Source organism: Eleutherodactylus coqui, chromosome 2, assembly GCF_035609145.1.
Source record: "Eleutherodactylus coqui strain aEleCoq1 chromosome 2, aEleCoq1.hap1, whole genome shotgun sequence".
Classification (NCBI taxonomy): Eukaryota; Metazoa; Chordata; class Amphibia; order Anura; family Eleutherodactylidae; genus Eleutherodactylus; species Eleutherodactylus coqui.
In genome coordinates this window covers 46,407,552-46,422,002 of record NC_089838.1, presented here as the reverse complement: position 1 = coordinate 46,422,002, position 14,451 = coordinate 46,407,552, and positions in this window count along the sequence as shown.

Below are 14,451 nucleotides of genomic sequence, written 5' to 3'. Positions count from 1 at the left end.
GAAACAACAATTACTGCGGCCAAAAATAGCCAAGAAAATGGCAAGTAATGAGAGGATGAGAAAGAGAGGGAAGGAGGAGGAAGAGGGAGCTGAGGATGAGAGTGGGACTGGAGGGAGAGAGAGCTTAGCATGAGGGAGGAGAAGAAAGTTGAGAAAGGGGAGGAGGAAGAGAGAACTGAGGATGAGAGTGGGGGTAGAGGGAGAGAGAGCTAAGGATGAGAGTGGAGGAGGAGGGAGAGAAAGCTGAGGATGAGAGTGGGGGGAGGAGAGAGAGAGCTAAGAGAGGGGAAGAAGATGGAGAGAGAGCCGAGGATGGGGGGGGAGAGGTGAAGATGAGAGTGGGGGGTGAGGGAGAAAGAGCTAAGGATGAGAGTAGGGGAGAAAGGAGAGAGAGCTGAAGATGAGATGAGAGCGAGGATGAGGAGGTAGAGAGAGAACCTAGGATGAGAGTGGGGGAGAAGGGAAAGAGATCTGGGAGAGGGGAAGATGAGGGAGAGAGAGATGAGGATCAGACTGGAAGAGGAGGGAGAAACAGTGAGCATGACAAGGAAGAAAGAGAGACTATGATGAGAGTGGGGGAGGAGAAATAGAGAGCTAAGAAAGGGAAGGAGGAGGGAGAGAGAGCTGAGGATGAGAGTGGGGGAGGAGGGAGAGAGAGCAGGGAGAGGGGAGCAGGAGGGAAAGAGAGCTGAGAGAGAGAAGTAGGAGGGAGAGAGACAGGGATGAGGATCAGGATAGTGGAGGAGGGAGAGAGAGACAAGGTTCAGAGTGGTGGAGGAGGGAGAAAGAGCTGAGGATGAGAGTGGGGGAGGAGGGAGAGAGCCAAGGATGAGAGTGGAGGAGGAAGGAGAGCTGATGATGAGAGTAGAGAAGGATGGAGAGAGAGCTGAGAAAGGGAAAGAGGATGACGAGAGAGCCGAGGATGAGAGTGGGGCTAGAGGAAGAGAGGGCTGAGAGATGGAAGGAGGAGGGGGAGAAAGGTGAGAATGAGAGTGGGGGAGGAGGGAGAAAGTGCTGAGGATAAGGGAAGGGGAGGAGGAAGAGTTACCCAAGGATGAGAAAATAGAGGAAGGAGAAATAGCTGAGGATGAGAGTGTAAGAGGAGGGAGAGAGAGCTGAGAAAGGGGAAGAGGACAAAGAGATAGCCAAAGATGAAAGTGTAGGAGGAGGGAGAGAGAGCTGAGTGATGGGAGGAGGAGGAGGAGGAGGAGGAGGTGAGGATGAGAGTGTGGAAGGAGGGATAAAGAAAGGACGATTAGAGCAGGGGAGGAGGGAGAAAGCTGAGAGTGAAAGTAGGGAGGAGGGGGAGACAGGAGAAGAGGAGGGGGAGAGAGCTGAAAAAGGGGAAGAGAAGTGAGAGGGAGCTAAGGATGAGAGTGGGGAAGGAAGGAAACAGAGCTGAGAGAGGGGAGGAGAAGTGAGAGAGAGCTGAGAGAAGAGAGGAGGAGAAAGAGAGAGAGCCAAGGATCGCAGTGGGGGAGGATGGAGAGAGAGAGCTAAGAGAGGAGAGGAGTAGGGAGAGCCGAGGATCAGAGTGGGAGAGGAGGGAGAGAGGGCTGAGAGAGGGGAAGAGGATGGAGAGAGAGCTGAGGATGAGAGTGGTGGATGAGGGAGAAAAAGCGAGGATCAGGAGTTAGAGAGAGACTAGAATAAGAGTGGAGGAGGAGGGAGAGAAAGCAGAGGATGAGAGTGGGGGATGAGGGAGAGAGAGGGGAAGAGGATAGAGAGGGAGCTGAGGAGGAGAGGGGAGGAGGAGAAAGAGAGAGCTATGGATGAGAGTGGGGGAGGAAGGAGAAAGAACTGAGTGATGGGAGGAGGACGGGGAGAGAGGTGAGTATCAGAGTGGGGTAGGAGAGAGAAAGAGCTGAGGATGAGAGTAGGGGAGGAGGGATAAAGAGTGATGATGAGATAAGAGCTAGCATGAAGAGAAAGAGAGAGGCTAGGTTGAGAGTGGGGAAGGAGGGAAAGAGAGCTGAGAAAAGGGGGGGGAGGAGGGAGAGAGAGCTGTGTTTCTACTGGAGGAAAAGATGCATAGTCTTGAGGAGAGAATAGCTACATTAAAATGTATTAAGGAAGGTGAGGATTTCCTTGACAGAGTAGAAGAAATTCTTCAAAATGTTGAAGAAAAAGAAATGTCCTGTGTACCTGCAGGAGCAGAGGAATGGAAGCATGTGACCCACAGAAGCAGAAGGATCAGGAGACAGCCAGCATCCATACTGCTCGTGAACCAGAACCAGGTTCTCATGCAGGGGGGCAGGGGAACTGGTTCCTGAGCAGAAGGATAAAGCAACTCTACCCAGAAAGAACAGAGGAGAAAGAGGTACAGCAAGAAATGAGTCTACCCACAAAGAACAGAGTAGAGGAGAAAGAGGTACAGCAAGAAATTACTCTACCCACAAAGGACAAAGCAGAGGAGAAAAAAGTACACCAAGAAGTGACTCTATCCAAAAAGAACAGAACAGAGGAGAAAGAGGTACAGCAAGAAATGACTCTACCCACAAAGAACAGAACACAGGAGAAAGAGGTAGAGCAAGAAATGACTCTACCAACAAAGAGCAGAACAGAGGAGAAAGAGGTACAGCAAGAAATGACTCTACCCACAAAGAACAGAACAGAGGAGAAAAAAGTACAGCAAGAAATGACTCTACCCACAAAGAACAGAGGAGAAAGAGGTACAGCAAGAAATGACTCTACCAACAAAGAACAGAGCAAAGGAGAAAGAGGTACAGCAAGAAATGACTCTACCCACAAAGAGCAGAGCAGAGGAGAAAAAAGTACAGCAAGAAATGGACCGAATAAAGGGGGTACAGGTTGAGGGGCACTTGGGGAACAGTGACCACAATATAATCAACTTCCAGCTGTCATTCAATAAGAAGCCTTTTAGGGAGCGATTAATAAACTAAACTTTAGTAAAGCAAAATTCGATCAGCTTAGAACTATTATCGATAACATTAATTGGGACAACATCCTCAAAAATAACAGTACAGAGGACAAATGGAAAAAGTTCAAAAAGGAAACCATTGTGGCTTGACAAGATGGTAAGAGAGGCAATAAATGAAAAAAAGAAAGCGTTAAAACTACTAAAGCAAGAAGGCAGCGAAGAAGCGCTAAAATCGTACAGGAAAAAAAACAAAATATACAAAGGAAAGATCAAAATTGCTAAGGAGGAGGCAGAAAGACTGATCGCCATAGAGAGCAAAAACAACCCGAAACTATTTTTCAAGTATATTAACAGCAAAATGATTTGCACTGAGAGCACTGGTCCTTTAACAAATAATGCAGGAGAAATCATTGAAGATGATGGAGGGAAGGCAAATCTATTAAATAGTTTCTTTTCAAGCGTATTCACAAATGAAAAGGAAATGCCACATGACATGCAGGGGAATAAAATGAACCCCGCACAAAATATCTCATACCTAACGCAGGAGGAGGTGCGGAACCGGTTAAAGAACATTAAAATCAATAAATCGCCAGGCCCAGATGGAATATACCCAGGGGTACTAAAGGAACTAAGTGATGTGATAGCTAGGCCACTATATCTAATATTTGTGGATACTATCAAGACCGGGATTGTACCATTGGATTGGCGCATTGTCAACGTGGTTCCAATTCCCAAAAAGGGGTCCAAAAGTGAGCCTGGTAACTACAGGCCGGTAAGTTTCACTTTAGTAACTGGAAAAATATTTGAGGGGTTTCTGAGAGACGCCTTAGAAGAATACCTCAAGGAGAACAACGGAATAACTCCTCACCAGCATGGATTCATGAAGGGTCGATCATGTCAGACCAATCTGATCAGCTTCTACGATGAAGTAAGCTTTAGACTGGACCTGGGAGAGTCTATTGATCTCGTATATCTGGACTTCTCTAAAGCATTTGACACCGTGCCGCATAATAGGTTGATATTAGAGATGAGCAAGCACCAAAATGCTCGGGTGCTCGTTACTCGGGACAAAATTTTCGCGATGCTCGAGGGTTCGTTTCGAGTAACGAACCCCATTGAAGTCAATGGGCGACCCGAGCATTTTTGTATATCGCCGATGCTCGCTAAGGTTTCCATTTGTGAAAATCAGGGCAATTCAAGAAAGTGATGGGAATGACACAGCAACGGATAGGGCAGGCGAGGGGCTACATGTTGGGCTGCATCTCAAGTTCCCAGGTCCCACTATTAAACCACAATAGCGACAAGAGTGCCCCCCCCCCCCTCGCAACAACTTTTACTTCTGAAAAGCCCTCATTAGCAATGCATACCTTAGCTAAGCACCACACTACCTCCAACAAAGCACAATCACTGCCTGCATGGCACTCCGCTGCCACTTCTCCTGGGTTACATGCTGCCCAACCCCCCCCGGGCGCGCACGACGCAGTGTCCACAGCGCACACCAAAGTATCCCTGCGCAGCCTTCAGCTGCACTCATGCCACACCACCCTCATGTCTATTTATAAGTGCGTCTGCCAGAGGAACCGCAGGCACACACTGCAGAGGGTTGGCACGGCTAGGCAGCGACCCTCTTTAAAAGGGGCGGGGCGATAGCCCACAATGCTGTACAGAAGCAATGAGAAATAGAATCCTGTGCCACCGCCATCAGGAGCTGCACACGTGGGCATAGCAATGGGGAACCTATGTGCCACACACTATTAATTCTGTCAAGGTGTCTGCATGCCCCAGTCAGACCGCGTTTTTTTATACATAGTCACAGGCAGGTACAACTCCGCAATGGGAATTCCGTGTGCACCCACAGCATGGGTGGCTCCCTGGAACCCACCGGCTGTACATAAATGTATCCCATTGCGGTGCCCATCACAGCTGAGGTAACGTCCGATTAAATGCAGGTGGGCTTCGGCCCACACTGCATGCCCCAGTCACACTGGGGTTCTTTAGAAGTGGACACATGCAGTTACAACTCCCTGTGGACCCACAGCATGGGTGGCTCCCTGGAACCCACCGGCTGTACATAAATGTATCCCATTGCAGTGCCCATCACAGCTGAGGTAACGTCCGATTAAATGCAGGTGGGCTTCGGCCCACACTGCATGCCCCAGTCAGACAGGGGTTCTTTAGAAGTGTGCACATGGAGTTCCAACTCCGTGTGGACCGACAGCATGGGTGGGTACCAGGAAGCCACCGGCGGTACATAAATATATCCCATTGCATTGCCCATCACAGCTGATGTAACGTCAGTTTTAATGCAGGTGGGCAAAAAATTAATTGGATTACACTGTAGGCGAGGGCCCCAAAAAATTGGTGTACCAACAGTACTAATGTACCTCAGAAAAATTGCCCATGCCCAACCAGGAGGGCAGGTGAAACCCATTAATTGCTTTGGTTAATGTGGCTTAATTGGTAACTAGACCTGGAGGCAGCCCAGTTAAAATAAAAATTGGTTGAGGTGAAAGTTTCAACGCTTTAATGAGCATTGAAACGTATAAAAATTGTTTACAAAAATTATATGACTGAGCCTTGTGGGCCTAAGAAAAATTGCCCGTTCGGCGTGATTATGTGAGGTTTCAGGAGGAGGAGCAGGAGGAGGAGGATGAATAGAATACACAGATTGATGAAGCAAAAAGGTCCCCGTTTTTGATGGTGGTGATAGAGAACGATGCTTCCATCCGCGGGTGCAGCCTACGTATTGCTTAGGTATCGCTGCTGTCCGCTGGTGGAGAAGAGAAGTCTGGGGAAATCCAGGCTTTGTTCATCTTGATGAGTGTAAGCCTGTCGGCACTGTCGGTTGACAGGCGGGTACGCTTATCCGTGATGATTCCCCCAGCCGCACTAAACACCCTCTCTGACAAGACGCTAGCCGCAGGACAAGCAAGCACCTCCAGGGCATACAGTGCGAGTTCAGGCCACGTGTCCAGCTTCGACACCCAGTAGTTGTAGGGGGCAGAGGCGTCACCGAGGACGGTCGTGCGATCGGCTACATACTCCCTTACCATCCTTTTACAGTGCTCCCGCCAACTCAGCCTTGACTGGGGAGCGGTGACACAGTCTTGCTGGGGAGCCATAAAGCTGGCAAAGGCCTTGGAAAATGTTCCCCTGCCTGCGCTGTACATGCTGCCTGATCTCTGCACCTCCCCTGCTACCTGGCCCTCGGAACTGCACCTTCTGCCACTAGCGCTGTCGGATGGGAATGTTACCATCAGTTTGTCCGCCAGGGTCCTGTGGTATAGCATCACTCTCGAACCCCTTTCCTCTTCGGGTATGAGAGTGGAAAGGTTCTCCTTATACCGTGGGTCAAGCAGTGTGTACACCCAGTAATCCGTAGTGGCCAGAATGCGTGTAACGCGAGGGTCTCGAGAAAGGCATCCTAACATGAAGTCAGCCATGTGTGCCAGGGTACCTGTAGGCAACACATGGCTGTCCTCACTAGGAAGATCACTTTCAGGATTCTCCTCCTCCTCCTCCGGCCATACACGCTGAAAGGATGACAGGCAAGCAGCATGGGTACCCTCAGCAGTGGGCCAAGCTGTCTCTTCCCCCTCCTCCTCATGCTCCTCCCCCTCCTCCTCAACGCGCTGAGATATAGACATGAGGGTGCTCTGACTATCCAGCGACATACTGTCTTCCCCCGCCTCCGTTTCCAAGCGCAAAGCGTCTGCCTTTATGCTTTGCAGGGAACTTCTCAAGAGGCATAGCAGAGGAATGGTGACGCTAATGATTGCAGCATCCCCGCTCACCATCTGGGTAGACTCCTCAAAGTTTCCAAGGATCTGGCAGATGGCTGCCAACCAGGCCCACTCTTCTGTAAAGAATTGAGGAGGCTGACTCCCACTACGCCGCCCATGTTGGAGTTGGTATTCCACTATAGCTCTACGCTGCTCATAGAGTCTGGCCAACATGTGGAGCGTAGAGTTCCACTGTGTGGGCACGTTGCACAGCAGTCGGTGCACTGGCAGATTAAACCGATGTTGCAGGGTCCGCAGGGTGGCAGCGTCCGTCTTGGACTTGCGGAAATGTGCGCTGACCCGGCACACCTTTCCGAGCAGGTATGACAAGTGTGGGTAGCTTTTCAGAAAGCGCTGAACCACCAAATTAAAGACATGCGCCAGGCATGGCACGTGCGTGAGGCTGCCGAGCTGCAGAGCCGCCACCAGGTTACGGCCGTTGTCACGCACGACCATGCCCGGTTGGAGGCTCAGCGGCGAAAGCCAGCGGTCGGTCTGCTCTGTCAGACCCTGCAGCAGTTCGTGGGCCGTGTGCCTCTTCTCTCCTAAGCTGAGTAGTTTCAGCACGCATGCTGATGCTTGCCCACCACTGTGCTGCCACGCTGCGCGACACCGACTGCTGGCGACGTGCTGCTGCTGACACATCTTGATTGCGAGACAGAGGTTGCGTTGGAGGAGGAGGAGGAGGAGGAGGGTGGTTTAGTGGAGGAAGCATACACTGCCGCAGATACCAGCACCGAGCCGGGGCCCGCAATTCTGGGGGTGGGTAGGACGTGAGCGGTCCCAGGCTCTGACTCTGTCCCAGCCTCCACTAAATTCACCCAATGTGCCGTCAGGGAGATATAGTGGCCCTGCCCGCCTGTGCTTGTCCACGGGTCCGTTGTTAAGTGGACCTTGGCAGTAACCGCGTTGGTGAGGGCGCGTACAATATTGCGGGAGACGTGGTCGTGCAGGGCTGAGACGGCACATTGGGAAAAGTAGTGGCGACTGGGAACCGAGTAGCGCGGGGCCGCCGCCGCCATCATGCTTTTGAAAGCCTCCGTTTCCACAAGCCTATACGGCAGCATCTCCAGGCTGATCAATTTGGCTATGTGCACGTTTAACGCTTGAGCGTGCGGGTGCGTGGCGGCGTACTTGCGCTTGCACTCAAACAGTTGCGCTAGCGACGTCTGGACGCTGCGCTGAGAGACATTGCTGGATGGGGCCGAGGACAGCGAAGGTGAGGGTGTGGGTGCAGGCCGGTAGGCACTCGTGCCTGTGTCCTCAGAGGGGGGTTGGATCTCAGTGGCAGGTTGGGGCACAGGGGGAGAGGCAGTGGTGCAAACCGGAGGCGGTGAACGGCCTTCGTCCCACCTTGTGGGGTGCTTGGCCATCATATGCCTGCGCATGCTGGTGGTGGTGGCTCCCCAGCTGATCTTGGCGCGACAAAGGTTGCACACCACTGTTCGTCGGTCGTCAGGCGTCTCTGTGAAAAACTGCCACACCTTAGAGCACCTTGGCCTCTGCAGGGTGGCATGGCGTGAGGGGGCGCTTTGGGAAACAGTTGGTGGATTATTCGGTCTGGCCCTGCCTCTACCCCTGGCCACCGCACTGGCTCGGCCTGTGCCCACACCCTGACTTGGGCCTCCGCGTCCTCACCCGCGTCCACGTCCTCTAGGCCTACCCCTACCCCTCAGCATGCTGTATTACCAGTAGTGCAGAAACAGAACGCTGTAATTAAATGTGCCGCTTATTGGCCTGTGGTTGGAGGCTGACTTCGCTTACGGAACGCACAGCAGAGGCAAGAAAGAATTTTGCGCAAGCCTGCTGTAACACTTAGCTGGCTGCGTATGAGGGGCCGATTTATATACTCGGGTGACACCTGATCTCGCCAGCCATTCACTGCAGGGGGGTGGTATAGGGCTTGAACGTCGCAGGGGGGAGTTGTAATGCCTTCCCTGTCTTTCTATTGGCCAGAAAAGCGCGCTAACGTCTCAGAGATGAAAGTGAAAGTAACTCGAACATCGCGTGGTACTCGTCTCGAGTAACGAGCATCTCGAACACGCTAATACTCGAACGAGTATCAAGCTCGGACGAGTACGTTCGCTCATCTCTAGTTGATATATAAAATGAGAAAGCTCGGATTGATTGAAAATGTGTGTATCTGGGTAAAGAATTGGCTCAGAGAAAGAAAGCAGAGGGGGGTAATAAACGGTTCATACTCTGATTGGGCCACTGTTGCTAGCGGGGGGCCACAGGGTTCAGTATTGGGCCACATTCTGTTCAATATCTTTATTAATGACCTGATAGAGGGGCTGCACTGTAAAATATCAATATTTGCAGATGACACAAAATTATACAGTATAATCAATGCAACAGAGGACAATGTACAGCTACAAAAGGACCTAGATAAGCTGGAGGCTTGGGCAGAAAAATGGCAAATGAAGTTCAATGTTGAAAAATGTAAGGTTATGCACATGGACTCTACCCACAAAGACCAGAACAGAAGAGAAAGAGGTACAGCAAGAAATGACTCTACCCACAAAGAACGGAGCAGAGGAGAAAAAAGTACAGCAAGAAATGACTCTACCTACAAAGAACAGAACAGATGAGAAAGGGGTACAGCAAGAAATGAATCTACCCACAAAGAACAGAACAGAGGAGAAAGAGGTACAGCAAGAAATGACTCTACCCACAAAGAACAGAGCAGAGGAGAAAAAAGTACAGCAAGAAATGACTCTACCTACAAAGAACAGAACAGAGGAGAAAGAGGTACAGCAAGAAATGACTCTACCCACAAAGAACAGAGCAGAGGAGAAAAAAAAGTACAGCAAGGAATGACTCTACCCACAAAGAACAGAGCAGAGGAGAAAAAAAAGTACAGCAAGAAAGGACTCTACCCACAAAGAACAGAGCAGAGGAGAAAAAAAAGTACAGCAAGGAATGACTCTACCCACAAAGAACAGAACAGAGGAGAAAGAGGTACAGCAAGAAATGACTCTACCCACAAAGAACAGAGCAGAGGAGAAAAAAAGTACAGCAAGGAATGACTCTACCCACAAAGAACAGAGCAGAGGAGAAAAAAAGGTACAGCAAGAAATGACTCTACCCACAAAGAACAGAGCAGAGGAGAAAAAAAAGTACAGCAAGGAATGACTCTACCCACAAAGAACAGAACAGAGGAGAAAGAGGTACAGCAAGAAATGACTCTACCCACAAAGAACAGAACAAAGGAGAAAGAGGTACAGCAAGAAATGACTCTACCCACAAAGAACAGAGGAGAAAGAGGTACAGCAAGAAATGACTCTACCCACAAAGAACAGAACAGAGGAGAAAAAGGTACAGCAAGAAATGACTCTACCCACAAAAGAACAGAGCAGAGGAGAAAGAGGTACAGCAAGAAATAACTCTACCCACAAAGAACAGAGGAGAAAGAGGTACAGGAGGAAATGATTCTACCCACAAAGACCGTTTGGTACCGTGTTAGCCAGTAGAGCAATGTGTGATTGTTCTCAGTGAGAGAAACCAAGTAATCTTATAGACTTGATACCTTTTAATGGCTAACTAAAATACATGATGTTACAGCACGCTTTCGGGGATATCTCGCCCCCTTCGTCAGGCTAATGAATGAAACTAGTTTGGATGGCACATAATTCTAACATACAGGTGCAGAGGCGAGGGGGACACATTCCTCCTTATCTAAACACACACAAAAAAATTTGAGAGTTGAAAAAACACAAGACAGTCTGAACAGAAAGACAAACACTAAATCAATTCACTAAGCTGAGGAATGTGACAGTTTTATGATGTCTCTTATCACTTATGCACACATAAGAAGATAGAAATATTACCAAAACAGCGCTACCTATTGGATGGAAACATTCTTACAATCGATTTCTGAATTCTTAGAATTCAGAGAAAAACAAAAAATGATTGGGAAGAGGACACCCGTCTTGAACTCCTTCAGACCTTTCATATTCCCCACTTATGCAAGAAACCTGGGCTGATGTTCATTCCATTCTTGAGGGTGTCAAACATGGCCATAAAGTTCTACTCCCAAATTCTTCTGTGACGCTGTGATTTGAAGTTGCCCTTCAGTGTGATAACGCTCATCTGCTCTATGTTGTGTCCGTGACCGCAAAAATGTTTTGCTACAGGTAATTTCATTTTTTCCTCTCCAATTCAGTGTCAATGAAATCTCATCCTGGCTCTCAGTTGTTGTCCTGTTTCCCCGATTTAAAGCCCCCCAACAGGACACTTACTGCACTGGATCAGGTACACAACATTGGACGTGGAACATGTGAATGTCCCAGGGATCTTATAGTCCTGCTGTGTGTTGGGGATCCGTATCCTGTCCGCAGCCGGTACATGTGAGCAGTTTTTGCAGTTCTTCACATTACAGGGATAAGTTCCTTTTTGTGTGTCAGAGGGCAATGCACTCCTGATTATAAAGTTCCTCAAATTAGAAGGTAGACTGTAACATAGGAGGGGAGTGTCTGAGAATATGGCTTTCAGGGGTATCCTGAAGGCTCTGGTGATTTGGTCATCAATTGAGATAGGATGGTAGCCCTGATTTAAAAATGTCTTTTTGAGATTGTGTAAATGTTCCTCTCTGTCTATTGGGTTGGAGCAGCTCCGTTTGTATCTGATGGCCTGGCTGTAGATGATGGATTTTTTGATGTGCTTAGGATGGTAACTGTCCCATCTGAGGTATGTGGGTCGATCAATTGGTTTGTGATATAGGGATGTCTGTATTAAGTTGTTTGAAATTTTTATGGGGTCCAAAAAGTTCATTTCTGTATATGAATAGCTTAATGTCAGGTTTATGGTATGGGAAAAATGCATTGAATCTCATTGAATTAAAATTTTATTAGTTCTTGTTCAGTGTTGGTCCAAATGATTATGATATTATCAATGTAGCGGAGGTTGGCCAGTGGTTTTCTGGAGCAGGAGGCCAGAAAGTCACTCTCCACTTTTGCCATAAAAAGGTTGGCATATTGCGGTGCCATTTCACTGCCTATGGCGGTTTTGGGGAGTTGCAGGAATATCTTTATGCTAAGGGTGCCCACCCACTGGCGTTTTTTTTCACTGCGAAATTCGCAGGTTTTTTTTTTCTGCAGGGGGTCTATGGGACTTGTAATGTAAATATCGCGATCGCGCAAAATCGCGATTTACCGCGATATCGCGATTTTGCGCGATCGCGATTTTAGCTTTGCATGTCCCATAGCCCAAAGACCCCTGCAGAAAAAAAAAACGAAATTCGCAGTAAAAAAACGCTAGTGGGTGGGCACCCTAAAGGAGAAATAATTGTGTGTGAGGATGAACCTTGTGAGTTGTAACACGCTTTCTGACAGTGAAAGTGATCAATGAGTGGAATAGGTTTACACGGGAGGTGGTGAGTTCTACTTCAATGGAAGTGTTCAAACTAAGGCTTGACAAATATCTGTCTGGGATGATTTAGTGAATCCTGCACTGAGCAGGGGGTTGGACCTGATGACCGTGGAGGTCCCTTCCAACTCCACCATTCTATGATTCTATGAGAGCTGAGAGAGGGGAGGGAGAGAGACAAGAATCAGAGTGGGAGAGGAGGGAGAAATAGCTGAGGATGAATGTGGGGATGGAAGGAAAGAGAGCTGAGAGAGGGGAGGAGGAGGGAGAGAGAGCTGAGAGGAGAAGAGAGAGAGATGAGGATCAGAGAGGGGGAGGAAGGAGAGAGAGCTGAAAGAGGGGAGTAGGAGGGGGAGAGAGACATGAGGATCAGAGTGGGGGAGAAGGAAGAAAGAGCTGAGGATGAGAGTGGTGGAGGAGGTAGAGAGCCAAGGATGAGAGTGGGGGAGGAGGGAGAAAGAGTGAGAATGAGGAGGAAGTAAGAGAAACTAGGATGCGAGGGGGAGAGAGAGCTGAGAAAGTGGAGGAGGAGGGAGAAACCACTGAGGATGAGAGTGGGGGAGGAGGGAGAGAGAGCCAGGGGCGTAACTATAGAGGATGCAGGGGATGCGGTTGCACCCGGGCCCAGGGACCTTGAGGGGCCCATAAGGCCTCTGTTCTCCATCTAGGGAACCCAGTACTATGAGTAAAGCATTACAGTTGGGAGCCTTGTTACTAATTTTGCATTGGGGCCTGGGAGCTTCAAGTTACGCCTCTGGAGAGAGCCGAGGATCAGAGTGGGGGAGGAGAGAGAAAGAACTGAGAAAGGGGAGGAGGAGTGAGAGAGCCAGGATCAGAGTGGGGGAGGAGGGAGAGACCCAAGGATGAGAGTGGAGAAGGAGGGAGAGCTGAGGATGAGAGTGGAGGAGGAGGGAGAGAGAGCTGAGAAAGGGGAAGAGGACAAATAGAGAGCAGAAGATGGGAGTGGGGGAGGAGGGAGAGAGCTGAGAAAGGGGAGGAGGAAGAGAGCGCTGAGGATGAGAGTGAGGGAGGAGGGAGAGAGAGACGAGGATCAGAGGGGGGGGGAGAGAAAGAGCTGAGAAGGGGGAGGAGGAGGGAGAAAGAGCCGAGGATAAGAGTGGGGGAGGAAGGAGAGAGAGCCGAGGATCAGAGTGGGGGAGGAGGGAGAGAGCCAGGGATGAGAGTGGAGAAGGAGGGAGAGAGAGCTGAAAAAAGGGGAGGAGGAGGGAGAGAGCGCTGAGGATGAGAGTGAGGGAGGAGGGAGAGAGAGCCGAGGATCAGAGTGGGGGAGGAGAGAGAAAGATCTGAGAAAGGGGAGGAGGAGGGATAGAGAGAGCTGAGGATAAGAGTGGGGGAGGAGGGAGAGAGAGCCAAGGATCAGAGTGGGGGAGGAGGGAGAGAGCCAAGGATGAGAGTGGAGGAGGAGGTAGAGAGAGCTGAGAAAGGGGAAGAGGACAAATAGAGAGCAAAAGATGGGAGTGGGGGAGGAGGGAGAGAGAGCTGAGTGATGGGAGAAAGAGCTGAGGATGAGAGTGGGGGGATGAGGGAGAAAGAGTGAGGATAGGATGAGAGTGAGAATAAGGAGTTAGAGAGCCTAGGATGAGAGTGGAAGAGGAGGGTGACTGAGGATTAGAGTGGAGGAGGAGGGAGAGAAAGCTGAGGATGAGAGTGGCGGAGGAGGTACAGAGAGTTGAGAGAGGGGAAGAGGATAGAGAGAGAGCCGAGGATAAGAGGGGAGGAGAAGGAAGAGAGCTGGGTATGAGAGTTGGGGAGGAGGGAGAAAGAACTGAAAGATGGGAGGAGGAGGGGGAGAGAGGTGAGGATGAGAGTAGGGGAGGAAGGAGAGAGAGCTGAGGATTAGATGAGCATGAGGATGAGGAGGTAGAGAGAGCCTAGGATCAGAGTGGGAGAGGACGGAGAAAGAGCTGAGGATGACAGTGGGGGAAGAGAGATAGAGCCAAGGATGAGAGTGCAGGAGGAGGGAGAGAAAGCTGAGGATGAGATTGGGGTAGGAGGAAGAGAGAGTTGAGAAAGCGTGGGAGGAGGAAGATAGAGCTGAGAAAGAGGAGAAGGAGGGAAGAGAGTGGAGGATGAGTTGGGGAGGTGGCAGTGAGTGCTAAGAGAGGGGAGGAGAAGGGAGAGACAGCAGAGGAGGGATAGAGCCTAAAAAGAGTAGTGAGGAGGAGGGAGAGAGCTAAGGATGAAAATGGGGGAAGAGGGAGTGGGGTAGATGGGAGAGAGAGAGTATTGAGAGAGCTAATAAGAGAGGGAAGGGGTGGTGATAGAAGACTGAGTGATAGGAAGTGGGGGAGATGAAAAGGGAACAGATGCAGGGTAGCAGCGTAGAGAGAGATGAGAGCAGGCGTTGGGGATGTAATGTTGGTCATTAGTGGTTGATCTCCACAATTGGTTGTAGCTACA